Consider the following 26,242-nt stretch of genomic DNA (forward strand, 5'->3'; position numbering starts at 1 on the left):
CTGTCATTTGAAGGAGAAAGCTCTAGATCGCTTAAGTGGAGGAATTGTTTTGGAAGAGACTGTGGACCTGTTGTTTGACAGATTACTGATGATGATGATGATGATTATGTCTAGTACGTAGCGAATCTTACATTTTTACAACCAAAGTACAACGATTAACAATTTTCAAAGAGCCACTAAATTAATAGGCTTGATGTAATTCTTTAACTTGTGTTTAAAGATAAATATTAAATCCATTCCTTTACTTGTTAGAAGATCCAAAGACGTTCGTAATAGTTATTACATGCTAATCCAGGATATGCCGGTCACAGTAGCCGAGCGGTGTAAGACATGAACTGTCTTCGCTCGCTCGGAAGCCTGGATCGTTGGTTCGAATCCCACACAAGGCATGGGTGTTTGGTATGTGTATGCGTTTATTCTGTGTTTGTGTTGTCCTGTGTTTAGGTAGCGGCCTTGCGACGAGCTGATCACCAGTCTAAGGAGTCCTACCGTCTGTAGAAATGATCAGTGAAACTGAGAAATCAGCCCTATGCTCCAAAGTGGGCGCGAGAGAAAAAAATCCAGGATATAACATTTCCACTTGTGATTTTCAGATTCGGTTTTAATATCAGTTTTAGCGACAGACTTTTGTTGAAGTTAATTAGCTTTCTATTTTGTCGTTTCGTTTTGTACTCTCATACATTTATGATTAACTGCCTTTGGTTTTGTTATCACAGACATAGAGAGACAAGTCACTTACACGAGAACAAAAAGCGAAAGTTACATAGGAAATTATCGAGTTTGGCCCCAGACTCATATGAACTTTCATTATTTTGCGCTTTGCTGTGTAGACAGGTGTGCCTCCTGGCGAGGGAGCATGAGACCTATTCTCTTTGATTTGTCCCTGATAGCAGTTAACTTTCTCGACAACGAACATTTACAAGCTGAACTACAGCGAAATTATTGTTCATTCCTCTCATATTTATTGCAAGCAATGTAAAACATTTGAATGTTAGTGCGCGATCAGTAAAGAAAATTAAAAAATACGGTTTAAAATTGACATCTGCTAGTTTCAGCAATTTCAGTGTTGGATCCGTACTTAAAAATAAATATACAGATAGCAGTCTAACCATACACGTAGATTTATACGAAATAATGCAACTTGTGGCAGATTATGTAAGATTTGAGGTTTTCATGGCTGTGACTATGAAGAAAGTCGTCTTCTGGAATGTGGCACCGTGTAGATATTGTGTTAACCGACGTTTCGGAGGAAGTTATCGCCTCCATATTCAGGGTAGAAGAAAAACGAAAATCCGCGAGCAAGGAACCAGCGTGAGCAGTTGCTGACAGACTAATATCGAGTCAAATAACCCCAGCTGTATAAGAGCAGGAAGAGAAGTGAGAGGTGCAGTAGAGAGGAGAGGGGAAGGGTCTGGGGAGGTGGGCTAGCAGGTAGCAGGTGTAGACTGTGGATGGGGACCATACGTTCTTTCGAAACGTGGGTTAACACAATCTACAGGGCGCCACATCCCCTAAGACGGCTTTCTTAATAGTGGCAGATTGTATTGAAACGCCATAAATTATTAAAGCCCTAGAAATATATTTCTCCTTCATAATGCAGAAATATTTCTATTAATTGCTTCATTCGTTTGATCTTATGCTTTGTCTTGCATCACCGCACGTCCTTAATCCTATTATCTTTTGTGCTATTCGTAACTTAACGTAGAAACGAGTTACGAAGAACAAAGAACTGTGCATTTTCTGTTCCTCCTGTTAATCTAGTATCCACATAAAACATTTTCTCATTAGCTCGGTTATCGCTTGTAGCGAAAGAAATAAAAGCAAGAAACGTAAAGAAATGAGGACACAAGAACAAGTTATGATTATGCCTAACGAGAAGGAGAGGATGTTACTTCTTAATGGGACGTACATGGCTCCATAATCCAGTCATATTTTCTGTGTGAGGGAGACATTTGAAGTATAAACCTCGTTCCTGGTGTCTAGCAACTTCACATGAAGAGACCGTTATTCAGAAGTAGATGCCTTTTCTCGTGCAAGTACACGAAAATTATCTTCAGGACTGGAGATTGACTAGCTCACTCGCAAATTTTGGAATATATTTTTTTCTGGCCAGAAGACTCCCAGCCGCTGAGAATTTTGCTCTTATTCGTTGAGCGTTAGATTCCAATCTCAGTCTAAATCGGCTGCCTCCGTTAAGATTGTTTTTATTTAATCATGTCTGTGTAGTCGCTATGACAGTATTCCTACGTTATGATACATAGATTCCGAATCGCCTCGCCCTTCTGTGACCAATTTTCATATCCTTTCGTTTACATCAACTTCGGTAATGTTACCTTCTCATGGAAGTCTGCTGACCCGTGACCTCTGTCTTAGAAACGTATTCTTACATTTTAAAGTCAACCAAATACACACACATACACATTCACATACACGTTATGAATTTGTCATTAATCTAACCCATGTCACACAATGGCCACTGAAACATCAAAAGGAGCCTTATCATCACATTTAACTGACAGTAGAATTCAGACCAGATGAGGCTAGTTTCAAGATGTTACAGTTCATTAAACCTACCGTTGCTCTGAAAATTAAATAACAGGACTGATTTTGTAGCAAAACATATATTGTCACTACTGCTTTAAAGTACCCACCATATAACTTTATACTAACATTCAGATGTCTAGAAAAATTAATGCAAATTACTTTCCCAAAATGCATTCCTGTCTTTATTTTGTTCAAACTGAGATCCCATGAAGAAGATTTAGTTTTGGGAACAAAACCAAAAACGCGATTCTAACTCAACTCGCCTTACTGATAGCACAAACTCATGACGAAAAGTCGAATAAATATTTGGTCTTACTTCCGTAAACATTACAGAACTTGAAACTGAATTACATGATTAACTTTTTGGGGAGCAAATTTATAATGGATAATATTGTCACGTGTAGGGGCGTACGCGTGACAAAAGTAACGGGTTCTTGATCGAATGATTGGATTTAATGGCGCTTCGGTTACAAACGGTCTAAATTACAATCATTACAGCGTTATCACTGATGTACACACTTTGCAGTCCACCGTTGCACACGCACGAGGATTCTCCATCTTCACTAATCGCCACCTGGCAACGGATCTCAGCACGGAAACCAGCAATTCAAATCGCTATGAAGTGTTCTTGCCATTTCTTTTTCAATCACCCTGGAACCTCGGAACTCAATTAAAACTCATCTCAGCTGCAAACGGACTCGCATTATACGAATACATAGCCGCCGCACGGACTCAGCAGAGATCACAGCCTCTATTGCGGGTGAAGTTTACTTACCGCTCGGTTGCCTAGCAGTAGACGTCATATTGTTGCGTGCTAGAGTGTTGCGGGAATGTGTTTACAAATCTGTTGCCTAGCAATGAACTTCCGCTTGTTCGTTGCTATTCCGGCGCTATAGACAGTGTTTACCTAGCCGTTGCCTAGAAACGGTCAATATGTCACAGTATTTTTAAAGTTAAAAGAAATATAATCAGAATGTTTTGATCTTTTATTCTGATATTCATCCGTTTTCGGTGTAGGATACTCTGGACTTTCTACGAACACTTGATATTTTGTTTTCCCGTTTTACTGGAACGCCAAGTTCTGTTATTAGTCACAGTTTTTTAAACATGCTTATCGTTTCCCCAATGTTTTCACAAAGGAATAAAGCCCTCCGCCAGCAAAACGCGTCGGGGTCACCAATGTGGGATGTCCTTGTATGAAGAGACAACTACTTATTAAACTTCAAACTGAATCATAACGAGTGTTCGATACAAGTGAGCTGAAATCATGTACTCACGTGATAAAAGACGAATGCTACACGGAAGATCAGTCCCGTTATATAATTTGCAGACCTCTTACTATAAACCAGAATGAAATGTATAAGTTTATTTACACAGATTACAGTACACCACAACAGCCTCATAATATGCGTTATAGCCCGTGGCACACTTCTTGCTGCACATGATTCGTGCCTCAAATGTGCAGTTGTTAACTTCGCGTAATACTCAGAGTGGAATGTTGCATGCTGCATACTTAGAAAAATTACAGTTTTTTATGTAAACGATACGTAGTTGAAGTATGGGCTCTCAATTACATGTTAAACACCTTTGAAGAGATCTGTTTTCTCGATATAATGCCATATATTCCGTTTAAAATGGCCGATGTTTCGGAGGAACATGTCGCCTCTATCCTCAGGGTTGAATAGTAAGCCAAGCAAGGAATCATCATGATGCAGGCAGCATTCTTTGCTTGGCTTACTCTTTAGTCTCACATATATTTATATAGCCACAAACTAATAAATTAAATATTACTCTGAAGCAGATTCCAAATCATGTCCTGCTTCTGGTCCACAATCACGTGACGGGTTATACCTGGCGCCAAGCGGCCTCCGTAGTCTAGAGGTAACGTTCCCACATCGTGACTCAAGGTACTCGGGTTCAAACCCGGCGGAGGTCGTGGAATTTTTAAGGGCGAAGAATTCACGGAACAAGTCTTCCGGGAGGGACTTTAAGCCGTGGGTCCCGTGTCGTAGATTTACGGTATGTAAAAGATCCTCATGTCTCTAACAGACCTCTGAGCAAAATTAAGCAAAATGTTTCCCGCCCAAGTAGTTTCCAATGCCTCCGGTAGATGGGGAAGTTATCAGGTACCACTGCCAGAAGAGGGCCGACCTCGCTGGCAGAAAGGGGCTGATAGCGAACACCAGTACCGGTAGGGTATGGCGACAGTAGAAATTAAAGGGGGACGTGCAATAGACTACTAGTCGCGGTGCATGGGGAAACCCACCCCCTCTAATACTGAATAACTAAACTGAATATACCTGGCGCCGGGTAAACGCAATATCTGTGAGGAACCGTTACTCTGTAACGGTTTCAACTTTTATTATGGGGATACAGATCTCTGGCAACGTAGGCTGTAGGACATCGCTTCTATTGCAGATACACCTAATAAGGTCATAACAGAACGATAATAAGATGCAGTAGAGATGTGCGAAACGTGTAGACGTGATTGCCCCTCGTTTACAGATAATAGAAAGGAGAAACAACTTTAAAAACCATTAGCAGAGACAGACTTCTTATTTGTCCACTGTCAGCAACCCTTTTGCGCCATTACAACACATTACACCACTTCTCCACCTCTTTCTTCCCCGTTCTCATTCGTTTCAAGCTTTGCGTCATTACGTTAGCTTACGACAACATCTCTACTACTGTACTTTACTTCGACAGTGTTAGCTAATGACGACCCTTGTCCTGCCATTAGTATCAAGTAGAAAGGGGGAGAACACAAGAATGATGACAGAAGCTTCATTTCGCTGATCTTTCTTCAAATGATATTACAGCCTCCACGCATCCTCCCTTATCAGTGTACCCTTGCTGAATGTCTTCTGTCTGATTTTATTTATCGAAATTATGTGATACTTTTCACTGATTTCGATAACAGATTCTTGAGCTACATGAAATCTGGATCAACTAATCTTATATTGCCTATTTGTCGATAGAAAAGTTGGCTCAGTTTCCAGTGGTTTCTATTTCAGGTTAATACATTTTTCCACATCTCATTTCCCGCCGAAGAAAATTTCGTGCTGGTACTAAAATTATATCTAAAATGTTCCAAATTACATTCCTAAGTGCATTAAAAATCATATTAAATGTAATTACACGGTTCATGTTCTGTAGAGGAACTTATACCACTGCACGATGGCCAAGTTTAACATTTGTTGTGAACACAGTAACGATTACAGACGGCTGTAGCTGTAAGTAAACATGTATATACGAACTTAAATCTTCAGATTAATGCTAAGGATTAGTGTTCATCTGTTTGCTTTGTTGGCACGATTTGTTGCATTTAATTTCCGTTTCCTTTTTTGTCTTAGTTTCAAGTCCGTGCTTGCATTATCTCAATTTTGATTGTACAGTTTCCTGTTATTTCCCGTTGGCAAATCATCTCACTGTACATAGCTGTAGTATACCGGCATATGTTGTCCAGTTACTGGGACTGTGTCTTTCTAACGGACACAACCCTCTCACCTGAGGACGGAAGCAGATCTCGTTTGTGAAACATTGTGTTCTTCGGAAAACCGGACTGTGGACAAAGTTCTGATCTATCAGCAGGGGCTGAAATAAAAAGTAAAAAGGTAAAGTTGTCCCTGTGCTTAACTAATTAAGCACTACGCCATGAAGACGTATGGGGGAGTGGATGTATTTTTTTTTCTTGGCACTACAGCCCCAGTGGGCCTAGGCCTTCCTCAATTAACTTCTCCATTCACTTCGGTTTTTCTAGATCTTATACATTCGGTAGGACTCCTTGGGCGGGTGATCAGCTCGTCGCAAGGCCTCTACCTGTACACAAACACAGAAAAACGCAAACACAAACCAAATATCCATGCCCTGAGTGGGATTCGAACCCACGATCCCGGTTTCCAAGCGAACGAAGACAGTACATGCCTTAGACCGCTCGGCTACCGTGACCGGCGGAGTGGATGTATAGATCCACATTTTCTTGACCTCGGCACTAGTTCGAGGTGAGTTGTCAGCTTCACGCCCCGGCCGCTTTACCCCAATGAAAGAGCCTCCGGTACCCATTGGATGGGAGGCTGGGCGGAAGCCAGAGCCGGTCTGGACGATTGGAGAAGTGAAAATTCTTGACCCTACCGGGACTCGGAACTGCGACCCCTCGATCGTCCATCCCGTAGTCAGCCGCTCTGCCGACTACGCTATCCCGACTCCCAGCACGGGCTGAAGTATAGAAAGAAAAAGAGTGATGATGTGTTGTACGGTTGCATTTGCCTTCTGGCAACCGAGGTCTAGTCTCTGATCTGTGTGAGGTTCTCGTGCCACAGTGTGCAATACTGTATCTGCTTTTATACGTTGTACATTTTGTACAAGACACGCGCTTGTAACCGTTTTAAATACAAAACTTTCTTCTAAACATGAACTCTATTGGAGCCAGAACGCTCCAAGAACATGTGAACACATGAACACAGATTTTACAGTTCGCCGGTTTTGTATGAGGACTCCATCTCTGTCCAGTGCTGAACGAACACGCTCGTACAGAAATACACGGAAACAGAAACAGATACTAACAATAGAAGAAAAGATGACATAAAAGCGGACTGCCTGTTCTCTTTTATCAACTGTTGATATGATAGCAACCGGTCTCCTCTTTCGTTTAAAGAAATAGCTCCAGAGGAGAACAGCGAGTTTTAGTTTTGAAAAGTTTTACAGGCTGCTAATATAAATGTGACAAATTCTTTAGCAAATTTAGGACTGCTGTTTGCGGGTGTAACTTGATAGACATTTATCAACGTTTCAGAAGAACGTGCTCCTTTTATCATTCTCCTCTTCTACCCTGAAGATGCAGACGACACATTCTTCCGAAACGTTGGTACTTTTCTAACAGACTACTGAGCGTCACATTCTAGAGGACCATATCGTCATATTCACCAACGTAAGAACCTCAATCCTCACATCCTTGCAAGGTGATTTAGAACAAGAATGACCGCCTCTGTGGTCTAGTGGTCAGAGTTCCCGGGTTCAGTTCCTGGCGCTACCAGATTTTCTGAGAAGTAGTGGGTCTGGAACCGGGTCCACTCAGCCTCGTGAGGATAATTGAGGAGCTATTTGAAGGAAATGGCGGCTCCGGTCTAGAAAATGGAGATTAACGGCCGTGGGAATCCGTTGCGCTGACAACGTGACACCCTCTATCCGCAAAAGTTGGCACTAACTTCGCCGACAAGCGGCGGTCACTCGGTCGGTATAGTTCCCTTGCGGAGTTTGTTTCTTGATTTGTTTATGTAATATTAGGGTCTGCATTGCTTGAGGCGAATGTACGACTCATTGTTCCTGATCGCCAGTGAAGTAGATGCCACTTTTGGGGAGGTCAGCATTCGCATGTCTGGCTTTTGAATTCATTCTTGCAACAAGGAAATTGAATGAGTCGGAGATTAAGGAATGAAATCATGTTGAAATCTCAGATAGGTCCTCAGCTTTGGAAAACTTAGACACTAAGATGGATATTAATAAGAGCTAGGGAAACTTATACAGAGAATATCAAAATTTCAGCCAAGGAGAGTCTACCTTATTATGAATTGAAGAAGAATGAGCCATGGTTCGACGAAGGATTCTCAGGATTATTAGATCAAGGGAAATGTGCCGAATTACAATGGGTAAGTATCCAAGCCAAACAAATGGGGATTATCTGAACAACATAAGAAGTGAAGCCTGCAGGCATTTCGGGAATAAAAAGAGGGAATATCTGAGAGACAAAATTAATGAGCTTGCAACGGACAGTAAGAACAAGAACATTAGAGACCTTTATAGAGGAATAAATGACTTAAAGAGGGGTTACCAACCTAGCAGTAACTTAGTGAAAGATGAGAATGGTGAACTGCTTGCAGATTCCCATAACATTTTGAATAGGTGGAGGAACTACTTCTCTCAGTTATTGAATGTACATAGTGTCAGTGCTGTTAGGCAGACAGAAATCCATACAGCTGAGCCGTTAGTACCTGATCCTAGCCCTTCTGAGGTTGAAAGTGCTATTGCACAATCGAAACGGTATAAATCGCCAGGTAGTGATCAAATTCAGGCAGAACTGTTCAAGCAGGAGGTGAAACATTACGGTGTTAGGTCCGTAATCTCATTAATTTTATTTGGAGTAAGAAAATATTGCCAGATCAGTGGAAGGAGTACATTACTGTACCAGTTTGCAAGAAGGGCGATAAAACTGACTGTAGTAATTATCGTGGGATACCACTGTTATCAGCTTCATACAAAATTTTATCCAGTATCCTTCCTTAAAGTTAAGTCCATATTTAGATTAATTGTTGGGGATCATCAGAGTGGGTTTCGACGTAACAAATCAGTTACTGATCAGATTTCTTTTTGCTTTCGTCAGATGCTGGAGAAAGAATGGGAGTACAATGAGACAGCATATCAGCTATTCGTAGACTTCAAGAAAGCCTATAATTCAGTTACGGGAGAAGTATTGTACAGTATTCTGATAGAGTTCGGGATACCCATGAAACTAGTTAGGCGATTAAAATGTGTAAAGTCCTTATAGGTTAACATTTGCCATATAATTTTCCTATTTAGAATGATCTAAAACAACGAGACGCTTTATCGCCAACACTTTTCTTATTTTCTTTAGAATATTCCATGAGGAAGGTCCAGGAAAACCAGGTGGGACTGAAACTGAAAGAGACACATCAGCTGCTGGTCTGTGCTGATGAAAATCTATTGGGAGATAATATACGTAGATACCATAAAGAAAACCACAGAAACTTTAGTTGTCGCTAGTAATGAGTTTTTTTTATTGCTAGTGGGGTGGGACTAAGTCCCTTGTACTGCGTCCTCTTCTGGCCTATTGTACCAGCCCCAGATGATAGGTGAGGGTGATTGTGGAGCAATTGGTGGAATGAAGATTGGCAGGGGAACCCGAAGTACTCGGAGAAAACCTGCCCCAGCGCCACTTTGTCCACCACGAATCCCACTTGACCAGACCCCCGGCTCGAACCCGGGCCGCCGTGGTGGGAAGCCAGCGACTAACAGCTTGAACTATGGCGCGGCCTCAGTAATGAGGTTAGTCTAGAAGTAAACACAGAGAAACATAAATATATGTTGCTGTCTAGTCACCAGAATGGAGCGCAAAATCATAGAGAGATAACTAATAACATCGTTTTAAGAGGTAGCGAAGTTCAAATATTTGGAAACAGTTGTTACGTAAAACATATACGTATTTAAGAGCAGATGAAATCCAGGTAATGCTTGTTGCCATTCAGTCCAGAACCTTCTGTCTTCTCATCTGTTGTCTAAAAACGAAGAATTATAGTATTAAGGACTATAATCTTTCCTCAAGTTTTATATGTGTGTGAGACTTTGTCTGTGACATTAAGGGAGGAACATAGACCGAGGGTGTTTGAAGACAGGGTGTTGAGGAGAATGGAGCAAAGAGGGAGAAAATGGTGGTAGGTTGGAGCAAACTGCATAATGAGGAACTTCGTAACTTGAACTCTTCTGCACTTATAATTAGAACTTTGAAGTCAAGAATAATGTGATGGGCAGCATGTAGCACGGATGGAGAATAAGAAGAATGCGTGTAGGTTTTTGGTGGGAAAGCCAGAAGGAAAGAGACCAGTAGGAAGACCTTGACGTAGTTAATAGAATAATGCTAAAATGGATCCTAGAGAGATCGGATGGGATGGTCTAGCTCATGATAAGAACCGGTGGAGGGTCCTTGTGAACATAGTAATGAACCTTCGAGTTCAATAAAATTTAGGGTATTTTTTTGAGTAGCTGCGCAACTGGCAGCTTCTCAAGAAAGGTTTACCTCCATACAGTTAGTTAACAAACGATTAATTACATGGACAGAGTCCTACTTAAGATGCTGATAGTTGTTACTAAAAACTCACCACTCAACCGTAACCTGAACCATTTGAATCCATTCCTCTTTCTGTCACTGCCAATTCTCGTGAGACCCACTTTAATGTTCTTCTGCAATCTGCCTACACAAGACAAGCACAGCTGTACGGATGCGAAACTTGACTTTTCACCCTGGAGGGGAGAACAATCTGTATTGAGAGTATATGGTTAAATGCTGAAGATAATATTTGGGTTTCGCATAAGAATTAACAAGATAATGAAACATGAATTTCTGAAGAATTAGCCGCCGCCTTTCATTTCACTACACTCTGAGTATTATAGTAACTCAATCACTCATGGACCTGAGCCCTTCTGGAGGAGCCGTCAATTCTGCAGCTACTCAAGAATTTCCCAGCATTTTATGTAACCCGAAGGTTCGTTACCGCGTTCACAAGAGCCCTCCACCCGTCCCTATCCTGAGTCAGATCAATCCAATCTATACCACCCCATCCTATCCCTCTAAGATCCATTTTAATATCGTCCACCCACCTACGCCTTGGTCTTCCCAGTGGTCTCTTTCCTTCTGGCTTTCCCACCAATATCCTATACGCATTCCTCGTCTCCTCCATTCGTGCTATTTGCCATGTACACCTCATCCTATAAAACACTTTAGTTTGTATGTATAATGAAGTTAATAAAACAATCCTGTGATCTCGATTTTTGTAGAATGCCAGTTGCACATAAAATACCCGTTCTGGACGACAGAGAGAAGTGAAAATTGTTACCTACACTGGGGCTCGGACTCCGACCTATTGGTCATTCAGCTCATAGCCAGTCTCTATTCCGACAGCCACTCTTATTAAATTTCGTAGCTATAATTGATGGATTACTAATACATATTTATCTCTTATTTCTGTCGAGTGTTGGATCTACCAACGATTGTCTCTCTGTGGTTGTTTCACAAAAAATGATTTTTGACATTCTATATTTTTAATTTTTTCGCTGTTGAGTGTTATGACTTTAATATGAGTGTGCGGAGTCCGTGGTAAGAATGCAACGTCTTCGTAGTCTGTATTGAATAAAACATCGTAAGAGATTAACAGTCCCATTGTGAATACGAAAACAAAATGTTAATTTGGGGACTTTGAAGATAAAACTTGGATCCCCCTTTTAAAATGACTATATTTAACAGTTCTTTCAAAAATAATTCCAAAATGAGTGATCTCTCAAAATTACACTCTGCGAAACTTAAGAGGTCCACGTAATTTATTCTTAATAACACAAAGCAAACGAATCACGTGTTTCATTATAGGAGTAACGATTATTGTCTTGCTAATTATACTTACTATGAAGATTAGGATGAACTTCCATTTCCTTCTCACTTCCGCTGTGCTCCCTTTAGGGTTCTCGCCAATACACAATTAAAATTTACGAAGTTATGACCGCGTCTGAACTTTTATGCGGTAGTGAAAACTGGGTTATAAAATGAACATGTCAGCGCGATACAAGCTTCTGCTGAGGAGAAGTTGCTGCGTACACTGAAAGGCTGTAAAATGTTCTATAGAATATAAAATGAAGAAATACGAAACAAACTACAAGCATACGGTCTTCTGGGATGTAATATCGTGTAGCTCGCAGAGAGCACAAAGTTTCGGCGGAAATATCGCCTCTATCTTCACATTCAAAAAAGCCAAAAGTGACACCAGCAGAAGCAGGCGTCAAACAGCTAGGTTGTTCGGTTAATTTAATTTATTTTAGACTTCAAAGATGCAGACAATGCTCCTCCGAAACGTCGGGCTCTCCAAACTCGACAGCGTTACAGTAAAAAACGGCTTATGCTTGTAATTACGTTCCTATTTGTTCATTCTAAAGATGTAGGTGTTATTCGTCCGAAACTTTGGCCTATTTCCGAACCACAAGGCCTTGTAACTCACATGACCGGGTTCATCGTGTTCATCGCCGTGAGTACCTCAAATCAGAAGGATAACAAGTACTCTTAGCAATAACACAAACAGGTTTCTCGTTAGGTCTGATATTATTACCAGTTTATATGAATACAGTGTCCGAATATAAAATGTCTTACATGTTGTCACGTGTTGGGTATGTGACGCGCGACAAATAAGTTCAGTCCGTCTTGGCTGTAGCGAATTTATTGTACACTCTCTCTTACACTTACACAGTATAAAGTGTCCAATTACTGCCATCTGCAGTATCACAAATACTTCCTGGGTTTAACTGTCTTGAATCCATTCACTCGATACAACTTAACAACAACTCGTGGTTGCTGGACTTCACCTCATCTTTTCGAAGGCTGGAAACCGACTGCTACTGCTTAACTAACTCCGGCGACTGCTAGACTGCAACTGCACTCGGAGACTGCTAGACTTCCACTGAACTCCTTAGTCAAAGTCAAAGTCACATTGCGACTGACGGTCAGTCAGTCAGTCTGTCTTGGTGTCGAGCCCCGACTGGGGCTCATGACCAAAATGTTTTTTTCTTTATATGAAAGTTACTGTCCTGTTCATTTGTGGCGCCCTCTCTGACGAGAGGTCGGGTCTGTCATTTGTCAGTCATAGTCTGTGTTAGTAAGTCCATTGTTAGTATTTGCATATATTTACAATTTAAACTTAATTCCTATTTCTATGTACAATATATACAAGGCCTCTGTCAACCCAGGCTCGGTACAGCAGATTATGCCCTATTTCTAGTAGTATTTGCTACCACAGTAGCCTAGTCACTTGAACGGTAGTATGCCTGACCGCCGCCAAGTTTAAGCCTCTTATTCAAGGCTTCAACTTGTCCGATTTTGCGAACTTCTCATTTTCATGATTTTGTATGACTTCTGCTTGTTTCCTGCATAATTTTGTTATATAGTCATATGCGTACGGGATTTTAAATGCCATGTGCAAGTCGCGGACCGGTGTGCGCCTTGGAAAATTGCCAGTGGTGCGGAGAACCTTGTTTTGCAGGCGCTGCAATTTCACTAGGTGGGTGTCTGCCGCGAATTCCCAGGCGGGACTAGCATAAGTCATTACGGATCTAAAGAGAGCTTTGTGGAGGGCCATTTTAATGTTAGCGCTCAATCGCTCACTTTTGAATAGGGAATATATTCTAATGAATGTTCTGAAGGCCTTGGCTTCGATCATTTCTATGTGCAATCTCCATGTAACTCTCTTATCGAAGATTACACCTAGATATTTTGCACTATTTACAAATGGAACATTTCGTCCATTTAAAGTGAGACAAGACTCAGGCGGTCGACGACTACGAGAGAAGTAGACCCCCTGAGTCTTATATTCATTAATTTTAATATTCCAGCGCTCACACCAGGTCTCCATTGACCTGAGACCGCGCTGGAGTTTTCTAACAATAAAACCCTCCTTGCGATCTGTCGCATACAGACAGGTGTCGTCCGCAAAGAGTGCCATATGAACACCATGTGTTTGGGGCGCATCATTTATTATTAGAGTTTCTCTTATATACAATCAGCCGGACAGCGGAAAACGCACCTCGCTCCCCTGTTGCGTAATCGCCGTGTTTACCGATTGCCTAGCAATAGTCGCTGCACGGACTCGCCTGTTGCGTGGCGTCACAGCCCAGCGGGAGGGGGGGGTGTTTACAGAGCGTTGTGTAGTTACGGGATGAGTGGAGATATGTGACGTCATTCGCGGAAACGCAGAGTTCACCTGACCCCTACTTCCTGTTGTGTCATCCACGTTACATTATCATAATATTAAAATCAACCTTGTACCGTGCCTCCTCATAAACACGTACTTATTATCAGCTATTCTTAATGACGGGAGCTGGGATAGCTCAGTGGATATAGTAACGTGCTACAGGCTGGAAAACTGGAGTTCGATTTTTGGGAGGGAAAATATATGTATACTCCACAGCGTCCAGATCTGCTCTCGGGCCCACCCAGCCTCATATCCAATGTGTACCGGGGGCCTTTTCCCCTGAGCTAAAGCGGCCGGGGCCTGAAGCTGACTACTCACCACCATTAGCGCCGAGGTCAAGAACGGTGAAGGTATGCCTCAGCTTTCCGATGCGTCTACGTGACGTGGCACTCAATTGAAGCACAGGAACAATTCTTGTGCCTAATGATTCATCCATCCTTGACCTATATAAAGACCCCACGGCATCCGTGGGGTGTGAAGTATCGTTCCACTTATTCTTTAAACGGTTTAACGTAGTATTGAAGCACGCAATTGCAGTGTGTAAGTGGACATTTAAATCCTCCCAATTAACATCCTGTAAGGTCACTGCGTAAGGGTTCTCTTTGCGACCTGGCGTGGCGGGAAGAGATCACATGAAACATGAAAATTTGCCATTTTGCTGAATGGTCTTACGTCAATACATAGCCGCCTGTATTCCTCGTTACATACGTAATTATACGTACACAGACGTTTTAACGCATTATTATTATTATTATTATTATTACTTTTCATTTCAAAATTAAATATTTATACATTTCATTTCTCAGTTCTCAATAACAACTTAGATTTATGTCAATGAGGAACCAATTATTATTATTTGTTTCCTTGTCTGCATTAATGTGTTCTTCCTCCAGTGCTTGTCTGTAATTTGTCTTTGACTTTATGTTTTGTATGTCCATAATGTAATTACTTGTATCTACACTGTGCTCTGTCTGTAATTGGCCTTGCGGCTGTTGACTCGGCACATAAACAATAAAGACTTGAATTGAATTATTATTATTATTATTATTATTATTATTATGTACGAGTGGGTCTTGAGACCTTGAGCGAAAGGTTTGTCCTGCATATAAAAATTCATAATTAAAATAATTGATCCTTTTGGTACAGTGAGTGGCATGTGTAGGAAAGGAGCAGTTAGTCTGGTATAATTATAAACCTTTAGATAATTCAATATAAATGAATCCTACTAATGAAAGATACATCCTTTATAAACAGTTTACAGTTTGGGAATAAATTAACTAGTGAATTTTGATTTAGTACACTGGAGCCAAGGAGGTTCTGTATTTAACTGCAAATTTTATACTGATATAGATTATTTAAAGTTTTGTCTATACTCTCTTTTGTGAATGAGATAGACCTATTATCGGAATTGGCAGACATTTGATATTCAATAATAGATGTATCTGACACTCAGTTTTGACTTTTAATAGTTTGAAATGTTCAGCCTTTCTTATGATGGATAATTGAAAGTTTCCTATGTCTTAATTTGTCTGCGCGCCAATCCAGTTCTCAGTTGCTCATTTTGCGTGCTTAGTACGAGCTATATTTCTTATATTTTTTAGTAAAACTCGTTTAATAACACTGCAGATATTACGCAAAAGGGAGTACTTTCATCGTATAATATATTTTATAGCCGACTAAACCAACCTCTGCTGTTTATGATACTGAACTTCTAAATCGCGAAATATATGTCCGAGCAAAAAGGCATAGGGAGAAGCGCAATCCATGCGTTCTCTTTTTCTCATCGCTGTATTTGTGATGTATGGGGCTCGGGATCTCTCAGAATCTATGCGACCAATACCTACGACAGAGAGCGTAACATGTTAGATCTGGAAAGGAAAGGAAAGGGAAGGGACTGGATTTATTCTTAATTGACTTACTGTTTACTTGTATGATTAGATTTGAAATATATGGGATATTAGTTCACAGAACCTTGCTGATATCTACACACTCGTAAAGCTTTATTTACGTAGTTTTCGAACAAAACATTATATGAAGAATGGCGTCTTCTGGGATGTGACGCCGTGTAGATCTTATGTGAACCGACGTTTCGGCGGAACATATCGCCTCCATCTTCAGGGTAGAAAAATCCGCGAGCGAGGAACCAGAGTGAGCAGGTGGCTATAGGCCATGCTGCTCATCTATTCATGCTTTTCTTTTTATGAACCACTCTGTTCGTACAATTCTTTCTTTTGTGCTCCTTCGTGCGCCTATATATCATTTGACGTGTCGCTTTCTTGGAGACTGGTGCACTTTCGGGCGATTCAGTGAAGCCTCGATATCCTACAAGACCAATCATCTTCACAAGATGCATCCTTCTGTAACCTCGGATAGGACATAATGACAGACCCCCGAAGCTGTTCTACCAGATTTTCCTTCTTCTGCCTTGACGGATTAGGCTTTCTGGCCATATTCCCATTCAGAATTAATTCTGAAATTACGAATCATGTAGACTGTCGGTAGATCAGCCCATCGGAGGGCCGCTACCTGCACAGGTCAACACGGACACATAATTAACGCAGATAGACACCCATGCCTCGAGTAGTATTTGAACCCACGATCCCAATGTTTTAGCATGCGAAAATATTCCATGCCTTATCCTGCACAGCCACTGTGAATGTCACCAGATTCTTTATATTGTAATTTATTTTGTTCTGTTACGAAGAGTCTTGTGTTTTACGGGACCTCTTTTTATATTTATCTTTCCGTTTTATAGGTGTCGTTATGTTCCTTTTAACGTGGCTGTGAGAGGAATTGCCGTGTTTCTTTTTGCCTTAATAATACCGGAGTTGTCATGAAAGATTGAGGCAGTTGACTCGCAACTTAGCAGCTCTATGTGGTGTGTGGGAATGTGTATGATATGATCTGTGTATTGTGTTTCGAAAGAAATTATGGCTCTCCTTCACTAATTTTCAAGTGCGCAATGAAATTGAATTGTTTCTCTGCAGATTGTCAAACTTTACATATAGACTGTAGGAACATATGGGCCATTTACTTCCAACTGTGCCAAGTATTGCAAATCTTCCGTCTGTTGTCTCACGCTGGGCCTTATTATAGTTATGTTTCTTCTGTATCGTGACAATCAAAGTGATTATGTTGATTATGTATTAAATTCATGTTATTACAATCTCACGTATATTAGTGACTATACACAGGGTTTGGATTGCTGAATAGATTTATTGACCACTTACAGGTCGCAACTACAAATAACTATAACGCTATTCCTGATTTACACACTACAAATCACTCCACACTAGTCTTCTCAGTCTACTTTCACTGGTCTTTACTCGGTAACAGCTCTCAGCAGTGACTGTTCCTCTGCACTGTTTTAGTAGACGTTTCCTGGTAACGAATCCTCTTCAGTTTCCCGCTGGTTAACACTCCACAACTGAACCCTCAATTGCACTGCACTCACTCTCTGAACAGAACTCGGTCGGTTGAGTCATGTAGCCTCGGGGTGGACCCACAGAGAACACCGCCTGCATCATCTCTTCTGTTGTTACGTGTCACCGCCGAGCACGCATATGCAGCGGGCGCCACATAGCAACGGCTGTACACCTCCTCTATTGTTGCGTGCGGGCATTGCCTAGCAACGGGTGTTTCTCGGACGCCAAAGTTCTTGCTTTGAGCAGCTACGCCACAATACAATTTCCCCTCCTGTAACGTTATGTATTTTTTCTCAAATATTGTATGGTATGTTTTCTTAGCTTGCTTTATCCTTGACACCTCTGTCAGTATCTCCTGGCAGAAATATGTTTAGAAACCTTCGGGAGTTGTCGAGCTTGCAGCTCAGCTACTGTCGAGAAGGGGGCGAGAAAACTCATTTAATGTCATTTGGTTTATTCGAAGTAGATGGGAGGTTGGCTTCGTGGTTTAGTTGGGATGTGCCATCGTGTTGAGTTCGTCGGTCCTAAATGCAGACCGCGGTATGAAGATAGAAAGACAGGTACCCTATCTAATATATGTTAGTCGAATCAGCTACTTAGTAACGCTGGTACTAAACAACAATTCCTTCAGTTTCGGCTTAATGAGGTTGTGGTTAGAAGTCATATGGGAACGCCATTGTGATTATATCTTAATGTGTAGTTATCAAGAGAAGGACTGAAGAGATGTTCTTTGTTTCATAGTGTGTGGTAATTGTAGAAATCTTCGTTTTGCTGTGTTTAGAAAAAAAAATCTTATGTGTAATACACATAAGAATAAAGACCCCGATTATATTTAATTTATCATCATACATATTATACTAACTTCTTCCCTCATCCTCAGAATGACTGGGTTTTTGGACTTCATCCATCGTCTGGAATTCTAGAAACTAGGAAACACAAAGTTTCGGAAGCTGGATCTGTGTATATATACAGTAAAACTTGGTTATAGCAACATCGGTTTCTGCGACACCTTGTCTATTGCGTCAAATATTCAATGGTACGAACTAATTCCTCATAAAGCAACTGTTTTTATACCTTGCTTAGTACGACATGCACAAATGCATCAACCTCGTATGTAACGTCATTTTCATTCCTGAATTTCTCTGATATGGACATTGAACGTAATTTAGAAAGTGTGTATTGGGAAAGTAACAGGAAACAGATGAAGATAACTGATTACTGTACTCGTATCTAGGTACAGTAAGGCACAACAACTGATGTAATCTACTGTAATTTGGTGAGTAGGCCTACCTTTAATATACAGTAATAGTGCGGTGTGTATTGTCAGTGAGAAGCGCTGTAATATGTCTTTGATATTACACATTTGGGCAATTCCACGTTAATGTTACGTTAGTCTATACTTAACTACGTATTTCACTAAAAAATGCAACATTTTAACTCGGTTTTTGGTAGATTTTTACGTGACTAACATAAGGTTACTGTGGAAGTGCCCATTTCGGTTACAACGACATTCGTTTATAACGACACTATTTTTAGGTCCCTTTGATGACGTTATAACCAAGTTCTACTGTATATACACATTATATATAATGTGTGTATATATATTCCATTATAATGAACCTTTATACTCGTTATTAGTTTAATTAATGGCCTGTTCCTGCTAAAGCTGGGGTTTAGTTCCCTTTCTACAGCCTGGACGCAAAATAAGCGTTCCTGGAAGGGTGCTGCTTCTTCCCGACAGGCAAATACGTTACACCCCTGCTGAGCGAAACAGTCTCGTGGCAGTGCAGTGGATTCCCATAGTCAGTCCAATACGCTGGAAGAGGTTTTGCAGAATTGCCATATGAAGTCCGTGTTACAACAGAAGGGCTGGTGTTGCTATGGTGAAGCTTAAAAGTGGACAGGTGCTTAGAAGCAAAGTACGGCATGTTGTTGTGAACTGGTTTAACTGTGTTAAAAGTCTAGAAAAAGAACATACATTGGATTGCGAATGAAGATGTTGCAGCTACAGGCATTTCAAAGGCTTCAGTTTTCTAAATTTTCTTTGAAGATTCTTGAAGTCCAATGGTGTCACGGAGGAGGAAGAGAAAATCAACTGAAGTGAACATAGGGGAAGTGAAGTATAGTAATTTCGTTAGGAGTGACACACGGCGGAAAGTTCGCGACTTCTGTTTGACAAAGCAACCACCAACGCTCAGATCAGTTGTTACAGAAGCAAATGCCGACCTCAATCATCCGAATTTTATAAGATCAACACTTCACGTTTTACCGAAAGAACTCGGCTTTGCTTATGTGAGGAGAGGAAGTGAAGCCATTGTGACTAGAAGAGAGGTCATTGTATCTTGTCGTCGTAAGTACTCGCCCGAATTCAGTGGTTCACGGGAGGAAATAAGGACATTGCGTATACAGTGGAAGCTTGGGCAAACACAGGATACACCGTAGAGAAAGACGAATGAAACCCTAAGGAAACTTTTCTCTCATACTCCCCACTGACTTGAATTCGCCAGCAGGGCGCGGGCACCATTTTTCATTAATTCATAACGGAAATGAGTACGTTAATCTGTCATACGCCCGTATCGATGCAAACCGGACTCTATTGGACAGTGAAGAATGAAACACTGAAAACTGCCGAAATCGAAGGATTTGATGCACGAAGTGTGGAACAACTGCGCACTACAAGTTAGGGTAATAGGAACTTCAGTGTGCAATCGGACGAAACTGAAGACAGTATAGACTCCGCCATGCTCCAAATAGATGACAACAATTCAACAATTTATTTTCTCTCGATTCTACTAACGAGGGAACTGACTACCACCAAAACTATGGCGGAAATAAAAATAAATGTGGAAACGAAATCGAATTAATGTGGTAGAAGGCCTGAAGCAAGTACTCGGTTTCCTCCCCTCCCGCTTCTTCACCCAGTTATGGGGAAGGGGCAATGCCTCCGCTGTTAACTAAGGAGAGTATTTATATCTTTTCTTTTTATTGCTAGTGGGGTGGGACTAATTTCCTTGTACTGCGGCCACTTCTGGCCTATTGTGCTAGCCCCAGATGATAGGTGAGGGTGATTGTGGAGCAGCTGCTGGAATGAAGATTGGCAGGGGAAATCGAAGTACTCGGAGAAAACCTGCTCCAGCGCCACTTTGTTCACCACAAATCCCACTTGACCAGACCTGGGATCGAACCCGGGCCGCTGCGGTTGGAAGGCAGCGACTAACCGCTTGAGCTGTAGCGCGGCCCGTATTTATATCATACTGCCTGTTTACATCCCCGAGAGTAAAAGCAATCATCATCTCAGTTTGACGATTTCTTTGGAAACGCAATGCCGCCTGAACTTGTATTTTGACTGTACCCAAACCGCGTTACATTTTATGGTCATATGATGCAGCGCTGTGTCCACAAGCGGAGGAGTCCATTCGAGAACGACTTTTAGTATTTATCTGTCTACGGCTCTAGAGTCCTTTTGTTGGACCTTGGCCGCTTTTTCTTATACACAGTCTGTAAGACTCCTTGGACGGGCTATCAGCCTGTCGCAAGGCCTCTCCCTACTCACAGAACAACACAAACAGAATAAACGCACACAGACATCAATGTCTTGAGGTGGATTCTAACCCACGACTCCAGCGTTCGAGCGAACGAAGACATTTCATGCCTTACACTGCGCGGTCACTGTGATTGGCTCAACTTTTAATAGAGTATTGCGAAATTTCCCAGGATTGCTCGAGATAAATTGCGGATTGTTTCTAAAAAGTAGTATTTCCCAGTTACTGGTCCCAAGGGAGCTGAGGTTCTCACAGAGTAGTTTATGCCTGCATCGTCATGGTGTAAGTACAAGCCGCAAATAGCAACAGAGCCTCTGCTACTTCTTCATGCTGTGCGGGTGGTATGTTCATCCGAAATGTCGGTTGACTTCAACGGACCGTACGGCGCTATATCCCAGAAGTTAGAAATCTTCATAACCGCCGCTGTGAGAACCCCAAATCCTACGAATGTATGACTGCACGCACACTATTCAAGTGCGTTGTCCAAACTGAAAATCAAATTAATGGAGTTCCAACACTGACTGTCCATTTCTGATGCCTCCAGATTTTTAAATTATAAAGTGTAACCTTTTGATTCTGTATTGCAAACAGCCACAAGTGACGATATCAAAACAGAAACACTCATAAATGAATTTTAAGCATGTCTTCCCACTTTTTTCGCAATATACATGCCGGGGCCGAAATTATGTGACATGTCTATGTATAAGAACTTTGCTGAAGTTCACGTGTGTTTGGAAGACTTATCGATTCTTTAATAAACACGTTGGGAACTTATGCATGGCGTAACAATTGTAGAACGCGTTTTTAATTATCCTCAAAATATAAGACTTACGGAACACTTGTATGGGATATAATTTCTGTTTCATTATTCTCTACAGCGTTAGTTCAAAACATTTTCCTCTCCGAAATATACGTATATTTAAGCATTCTGCTTTCACAGTCCGATGTTGCATACATAAGCAACATAAGCATACATACGTAAGTCATCATGTAAAGCGTTCATTAAAATTCCCCGATCGAAATGAAAATAGAAGTGTTTGGACTTCTTTTCGTAAAATTCTGCAGTGTCAGCTTTATTGAAAATCAGTTTATGTGGTCTCGAATTGTTTCGTGCGTACGTACGGATGAACGAATCGATTTTAATACGCACTTCGCGAAGAAGTGGACGCGCCTGGAATCGTCGGCCTTGACCTACTGATGAGTCTTGACGCAATGTTGCTGCTGCTGAAACTGAAGCTAGTTGTATACAAACACGACACGTAAGCTTTAAATAACTTATCTCACAGAGCTGATTTTTTTTTTTTGCTGCAGAAGAAATTTATAGCACAGTGACCTTCATCTCCAGTAATATGGTAACAGAATAAGAGTAGGTTTACTGTATGCGTGAATATTCCCTGACATTTGGAACGTACGTGGTTTGAATCAAGACGAATGTTACTTAACGTATGAGCTCGAATATAAGACAAGCCCTTATTCCATTATTGAGAATATCAGAAAGAAAATTGTTTTGACAAAGTTGAACGTATCATTTAGTTCTGAATGTTTTGAGAAAATAACAAGTAAAAACTATTATATTAATAAATACGAAATTACGAATGAAATACATTTTTTTTAGAAGCATCATTTAAAAAAGGAACCTCGTCCTATACTCGTATTCGGGCTAATACGATAGTCGTCATTGGTCTCGCAACCTTCCCAGGATGTACCGTTTTGGTTCCTTATTTAATTTTCAGTGCATCTTCTGTGGAAGCTCTTTGATATAGAGTTTTTTCCCTCCTTTTGCTCCCACTGTGGAGCATAGATCTGATTCCTAAGTTTCATGGTCATTTTACAGAGGGTAGGACTCCTTTGGCGGGTGATCAGCTCGTCGCAAGGCCTCTATCTAAACACAGGACAACACAACACAGAATAGACACATACACACACCAAACATCCATGCCTTGTGTGGGATTCGAACCCACGAGCCAGGCTTCTGAGCAAGCGAAGACAGCACATGCCTTAGACCGCTCGGCTAACGTGACCGGCTTGATACAGAGTAGCCTGAGTGAATTCCTAACTCCAGGCTTTGATTCGAACAAGTTTTACGCACGTATTACGCCCAGCTGCTGGTTTCTGTGTTCTATGTCGCTCATGTTCCACTCAGACGTTTCGGAAGGTCAGAGCTCTCTGTAAACGTAGAATGTTTTAATGCCACTTAGGCTGTATTGGTTTGCATATTGAACTTCTATGGAAATCATATCGCTATATAAAGTATGTATATTCTGATGAGTAATTAACCTAGAGAAACCCATTCTTGGGCCAGCTGTTTACTCACACTATAACTTCTGCATGCACGCAGTTTTCTCCAGACCTCTCTCTTTTCTAAACCGGAGATTATACGAAGATAACGAAAGTGTCGAAAATGACTTTGTGCTGAATTTGTTTTCCCTTGCACCCTACCGTTGTGTCGAAACATGTTAGCATTCTGTGAGATTTTTGTCTAAAGTTTTGCATTATGGGTTCGATATGCTCATTCATTATTTCAAGATACTGGCAGCGGGGGGATATGCTTCAATATCCTGTTCAAAGCACATGAAAGGGTGCGCGCAGGAAGTTCGGAAATTGCTTGAGAATATAACAAAATCAGCAAAGTTTTCAGCAACTAACCAGAACCTCTTGTGATAAGTAGTTAACTCACAGTTTTAGTGCTTGAGGTGATTAATCTGCCAGATTTATCTCTATGTTTCTGATAAGTATCCTCTTTGTGAGGCTACCATCATCACACGCAAACATGTCAGCATACCGCGGCTGGATAAGTGTTGTAAGGCAGGTTCTTCCGGATTTATTTTTGCTGTAAGAAGAGGTAACAGAACTCTCCTTTTGTCTTAGCTACTTAATTGTATATGTAACCATCAACAACATCATTTGTCTGTCCTTCCTTCTCTCTCTAGAATTATTCGTGAATCCTTTGACGCGTCGGAATACAGTCAGTCATCTATAGAGTCAGGTATCGGTGTTTGGAATAAAGAGCAGAAATTCAGGTAATTTATAAAGTATAAACGGCTGAGGAATGTAGGGGGGTGTCAGTTTCGGGTAAAATGAGTTGTCTTTGACAGCTTTGACTTCAGAAGGGATAAGATATATTGTACTATCGATCACGATGAAAAGAAAAATGAATAATCACACAAGAATATCTGCAAAAAAGTATAATATCTCATAGAAATGTGCAGGAAAAATAAATTAATCGCCCCTTTCATGTGATTCGAAAGATATAAATTACTGATCCCCATAATTCATGTGTTATGTAGATGTAAAAGTTTGTAGTATTGTGTAAACAATCTACTGAGGTCATCAAACTGTCTGACTGTTGCGTGGAAACGAAATGCCCACATATATAGCGTCACAACTGTAAGGCGATTCATTTCTTGCCTTATCATGAGTGACAAAAAGAATTCCTTATTAAAATTTAGTGCAAGAGACTTGTACTCCTTGCAGTGGAACCACAGCAGGCTTTGAAAGCCCGTTATTAAGAAGCACAAGTAAAGGAAGAACGTACAGCATGTCTTCATTGTTAGTTACCGTTTCTTCGTTTGCGGCCATAAATATCAACCCGGCGAAAAGTGTATGTTAATTTTAAACTCCATTATCCGATTTTCGCTCCAACACAAGTTCGGTTCAGATAAACAGAAATAATTTTACTCCTTGGCTAAAATTACGTCCATCCAAAACATTTACACGTTATGAAAAAATATATGACATTTCAGTACCTGAAAGAACTTGTGACCTCCGTTCTACAGTATGTAGCTGTAACAAAACACTTCGTTAGAGTTCACCAGGATTGAAACCCAGATCCGAATGAATTCTTTCAGAACTACGAAACCGACCGCCAATTTTAATGATGTAATCGTACCCCTAATATTACTGATGGGCGGTTTCATTTATATTTAGAAACACGCGTAGTCTAGACAAAACACAAGAGGAAGAGCCACCCAGTACCATGGAACACAGGAGCCCGTGCATGGGACTACACAGCGAATATTACAGTCACAAAACGGAAGCACAACAGTTTTCACCAACAATTTAAACACCTGATGATGATCAGTGTCGGTCGAAACATGTATTGCAGTGTACAAAAACTTTTAAATAAAGTTTAAAAAGACGAATTATGTGATGTAAGAAACTTTTAAATAAGTTTTAGAAGGACGCGTTGCACGGAGGGCGGTGAACCAGTGATGCTTGTTGAATAATGAATGATGTGCAACATAATGCTACAATACATGTAATATTATTTAGACATCTTGTAAGCTCTAATGGTCAAATGTGACTTGAGGAAACGGGGCATCGCCGAGTAGGTGAGAAAATGGATAAAAACGACCGCTTTCGGTGTAGGGCAAAGATAAGGCGTGAAAGGGAAACCAGTTCTCTTAATTCAGGCGGTTAAAAACATTAATTAGTCTTTTAGAATCATGTAATATCGGTATAATGTAGCAGAATGAACCTAAATTATGAAGATAAGAAATCAGAGGACTGTTTTATGTCACTTCTCATTATAATGTAATACAGTCCTAGCTACCAGGGGTGTTCTTTCGGGGGTGAGATATCAACACTTCATTAAATGTGTCGATACTGTTCATCAGTTGACGGTCTCCCCCGTAAATTTTCGCGGTTTCCTATACTGGCCACACTAGTAATAGCATTATGTCAGATTACTTCCTTATCTTATTGCCTATGGATCTTCGTACTAAGTGTCTATTGTTTGACGCTGATATGCCCGTTCTGACCAAGTAATTCGTATTGCGAAAGTGAAGGGTGGCTGGAAAACTAACAGTGCTTCTGGGCAAGAGAAATATTGCGCCTGTATTGCTTAATATAGGGTGAATCGTATAGAACCGGCCCGATGAATTTGCTAATAATTCCGCAGGTGATGCATATAACCGCTCACAATTACGACATAATAATCCGTGGGCCGTGCTGAGTCGAATGGTGTGCGCATGATCCGGCAAGTGGCACACCTTATGCTGCAAGGTCAAGGACAATGCTGAAACGTATCTGCAGTGGGCAGGCGACAGTCATTGAGTACACTGTTGAACAGCGAGTGTTTCTGATGCCTACTTGAAAACGGCGGACACTTTCAACACCTGCTCTGATCACGGCACACAATCCAAGATAAGATATGTGTAAATTACTTTAATATCTGTATGGTATATTTTATATTACACCTCATTTCGTCCCGCCG

This window comes from Cryptotermes secundus, unplaced genomic scaffold (genome assembly GCF_002891405.2).
Source record: "Cryptotermes secundus unplaced genomic scaffold, Csec_1.0 scaffold108, whole genome shotgun sequence".
NCBI lineage: Eukaryota > Metazoa > Arthropoda > Insecta > Blattodea > Kalotermitidae > Cryptotermes > Cryptotermes secundus.